Source organism: Octodon degus, unplaced genomic scaffold (assembly GCF_000260255.1).
Source record: "Octodon degus isolate 3935 unplaced genomic scaffold, OctDeg1.0 scaffold00058, whole genome shotgun sequence".
Classification (NCBI taxonomy): Eukaryota; Metazoa; Chordata; class Mammalia; order Rodentia; family Octodontidae; genus Octodon; species Octodon degus.
The window spans coordinates 7,763,345-7,767,531 of NW_004524634.1; positions in this window are offsets into that span (position 1 = coordinate 7,763,345).

Consider the following 4,187-nt stretch of genomic DNA (forward strand, 5'->3'; position numbering starts at 1 on the left):
AGGAAGACTTCCCAATTATCTTTGTAAATTTAGCATAATTTCTCACTAGTAAAATCTGAGAAACCAAGGATGTGTATTTAAAGACTCCAGAAATCAAGTTTCAAAAATCTAATGCAGACTATGACAAAACGAAATGCATTACCACTAAGTAGGATTTACTATTTTAGGAATTCAAGAATGAGTCAGCCATTGGAAATGTACGGCATAAATTACTACATTCATGCTTTAAAAAAGTATATGATAAGTGTCAAAATTCTTTCAATATATTTTAACCTGGTTTCTTAGTAAGACTTGTAACAGAATAAACATATTTTAATAAAGAATAAAGGAGATGATAGAAAAAGAAGAGAAGTATGAGGCTCTTAATCTCATCCCTGGTGGATGATGATAGCCAGTGGCTGTGGTTAGTGAGCTACTGCTTCCTCTTTTGCTAAGGCCTGATCAAATTCAAGTTTTTCACTTCTGAAGAGAACTATTGTGAATATCAAATTTTGGTTTTGCTTACATTTTTGCAGAACTGGAGCTTGAGCCCAGAGCCTTTCATATGAGCTGCGATCACTCAGCTCCTGGGTTAGATTTATTTTTAGACAGGCTCTACTTAAGCTGCTAAGATTCCCAGGTTGAGGTTTCACTGTGTTCCTTGTGCTTCAGCCTTTCGTGGTACTCAGACTTCAGGTGTGCATCACTGTTTCCAGAGAACAGGGGTGTTGCTTTGGGCTGTCATATCCTAGTGGTCTTAATCCTGTTTTCAGGGCTACCATAAAATAGTAAATGAAGGAAGTGTAGACTTCTAGACTCTAGACGGTATCAAGTTTTCTAAATTTTTATCCTTCAAAACTAACAAAAAGACAATTACAAAAGTAAAATACTAGTGAAATTTACCAAATTATACTTTTATTTATGTTATCAAGGAAAGCTGAGTTTAATTTCTTCTTCTTTTTTTTTTTTTTTTTTTTTTTCACAATTTCAGGAATTGAGGTATCTTGTCCAGAGGCAAAATCATTCAAGGGACTCTTCATTGCTTTTCATTTTTTTGGGATAGTTTTCACTTTATGCTTAATGATGCAGTCTTTGAAGTGCCTTTGAAACTCTTAATCTCATCCCTGATGGAAGATAAATAGATATGTTTTATAACAAAAGACTAAAGGGAAAATACACTAAATCAATTAGATAGCAAAATCATTTATATTTTGGAACTTCACCTAGTTTATTCTAGTCCTTTATGTTTAGCTGTAGAAAATAAATGGATCCAGAAAGTCATCCCAATATCCATAGTCATCCATTGATATTTCCATTACCTGTAGAACTGGCACAGATATGTCCATTGCTGCTACAGCTCCCTGGAGCAACGCCTTAGCAGGAAGCAGGCCTACAAGTGAGAAACTATAGAAGCTTGTGGGACTGCTCACGTGCCTATGCAGTAGCCAGGCATAGATGCTGCAGAGTCTTGATTAATCAGTAACAATGGCTCATAAGAGGTGAAAATATCAGATGCATAGAGGAATCAAATTGCTTTTATTCACAAAATGAAGTTGTTTCTTTAGTTTTTCTAATAAGCAGTGTCTGTATTCCATTTGGTAGTTCGAGTACCCACAGGATGATGCTGGAGTTCATAAGATAATTTCAGTTGTACTGTAATTTCCCATGCTCTTCATATTTCTAGCCTAGATCTCACCTGGAGATATAACCTTGTTTCACTAACTGCCTATTTAATTTACTTGCCTCAATTTAACTCTTAATCTCATCCCTAAAATTCCTCCTTGTCCAGTTTAACGAATTTCATTTAATGATATCACCATCTTTTCAAATGCTCAAGACATTAACTGTTATCTGGAATATTTTGTCCTCCCATGGATTCAGTCCACCATCAGTTCTTATGGAAAGACCCGTGTGTACTGATTCCAGTTCACTTAAGCCAATTTCCAACTTAACTATTCAGTAGCTATAGTTTACTTGTTTTAATTCTGCAGATACATCATGGTTTTTCTTGCTTCATTCATGCTATTCCCTCTTGGAATATTTTCCCTGTCAAACGTCACCTACCTCCTATCTCGACTCTCCTGTCCCCACCTATTTCCTTCCTGTTATTGTGCATCATTCTTTTGCTTTGTAACATATATCACAAATTTAAGCGGCTAGAGAGATATCTCAGTGGTCTAAAGAGCCTTCTTAGGCAAGCTTAGGCAGGCACAGAGGACTGTAGTTCAATCCTTAACTCCATATGCCACAGCAGCCTTGCCCTCAGGGTGGGCTGAGTGGACAAAACACAAAACAAAACAAAACAAAACAAAGCAAAACAACAGACTGAAATTCAAAATTTCTTTTTCTTTTGGTTTATCTCCTACTGGTATTCCTCCTGTGCCCATAAACTCTACCGGGCTATATTTTGCCTGTTTTATTGTGTTCTACTCCTAATGTACATCACAGTGTCTGGGGGCTGTAGATTTCATACAGAATTGTAATTACAAGATTGATGTTGCCATAGGTATATTATAGATGCTGACTTGATAATTTTCACAGGTAAGCTGTGCAAGATCACATTGATTACATAGATAGGTTATTACTTAATTATGAGAAAGGAAAAAAGTTCTTAACCTGTTCATTACCTAATTACAAGAAAATAAAGTTGTCAGCACAAGTTATGTTTCATATTTACAGTATCCATGCTGTCTTTCAAGCAATATTACTCATGCATTTTTATAGAATGAATACTTATGAATTGGAGATCATCAGCTAATATCTATTAGTTAAAGTAAAAATATGTTTTTAAAGATAATTTAAATATATCCTATAGATTGTTCCAGTGATACAGTTTAGAAAAGAATGCTTGGGGATCCAAGATATAATTTAAGTTTATATTTCTAAAACTTCACCTGTCATTTTAGTGTTAATATCATCTATTATTTTAGCTTGCTTTTCATTGCAATAATTATAAGAGTGGGTGATTGGTAAAGAAAAGAGGGTTTATTCAGCCCATAGTTTTGGAAGCAGAGTGTGAACAGCAATGTGCCAGCTCTGGTGAGGGCCACCTTGGCTGTGTCACTTCATGGCAGATGGCAGCATGATGGTAGCATGAACCACACAGAGATTCACATGACAGCAAGAAGCCAGAGATTGGAAAAGAACTGGTTTTCTTTTTTATAATAACCTAGTGTCTCAGGAACTAAGCAAAGTCTCATGAGAACTGACTTGATTCCATCAGAACATAGCATTCCCCAGTGATTAATCACCGCTTGCGTGGCACCACGCCTTGCACATTCCAACATCCCCTTCTTAGGAAGAAGCTTCTAACATATGAAATCTGGGGGATGCATTCAACTATATCTAAAGAATAGCATACATCATCAATTTTAGCACTTGAATTAATTTTCTGTCTAAAAAAGGAGTTATGGAATGGTACTGGTAACGTAACAAATAATCTTGCAAAGAAGCCTTTTATTTTGTTTTCTATCCCACAGATGTAGGTTCATGGTAAAGGAGTTAAACTAGTAATAAAATTAAAGAGAAAATTAAAACTATCCTTCAACATTTCACTGAAATACTGTCGCAATTTGAGTTTGTGTCTTTCTATATTTCTTTTTTCTAGTTTTGTATACATTTTGTTAAATAATTTCAATAATGTAATAATAATAAGTAATTTTAGTTTTACAGAATCAACTCTTATTGTCCCTAGTCTCCACAGGAGAAAACTAGGGCTTCATAGGTTTTCCAAGAACACATTTCAGGCAAGGGACAAATTGGCATTGTTTTTCCAGTATATATTTATAAGGTATTTAATTTCATGATCGCAGTTCATTTGGAAAAGTGTATTATTATTTTTATATGTTTAGATTGCTTAAATATTTTATTATAAACAGTGATAAATATTTTAATACACTCAAAATAAATATTTTAAATTTTTGATTACAAACAAATATAAAATAAATATTGCAATATATTTTTGTTTGCACAGTATCTTTCTTTCTAGAGAAGATAAGCAGACAAATAGTGAGAAGTGTACCCAGAAGTAACCATAATACACAGTAACACATGAATGCAAGTGTTGCCCAATGGAGCAGTGTTCACAGAAACATCTTTCCTTATCATTTTAAGACAAAGAAAATTTGCTATATCTTTCAATCTGGAGAGTTGGTTGTTGAAGAAACAATCTCTAAGTAGTCTTAATTTCATACTCCCCACCCATGGAA